Source organism: Penaeus monodon, chromosome 22 (genome assembly GCF_015228065.2).
Source record: "Penaeus monodon isolate SGIC_2016 chromosome 22, NSTDA_Pmon_1, whole genome shotgun sequence".
NCBI lineage: Eukaryota > Metazoa > Arthropoda > Malacostraca > Decapoda > Penaeidae > Penaeus > Penaeus monodon.
The window spans coordinates 42,628,109-42,628,355 of record NC_051407.1 but is presented as its reverse complement, the minus strand read 5'-3'; positions in this window follow the sequence as shown (position 1 = coordinate 42,628,355).

The window sequence follows — 247 nt, the reverse complement described above, 5'->3', positions numbered from 1 at the left end:
CATAAACACACACACTTTCCTGAACTTTTTAGTGTATATATCTTTTGTATTCGTGCTTAGTTGAAAGTGGGTGCAGAAGGACACGGCAACGTCTAAGTAATGTTCTAAGGAATGTCATAATTACGGTGGTTGAAATGTGAATGTGAAAGTCAGGCTGTGTTAAAAGTTGGAGTTCCTGGTAAAGTTGGAAATGGGCTATAGCACTGCAGTTGAGTCTGTATGTCTGTTTCGCTCAGCCTTCCTCTGT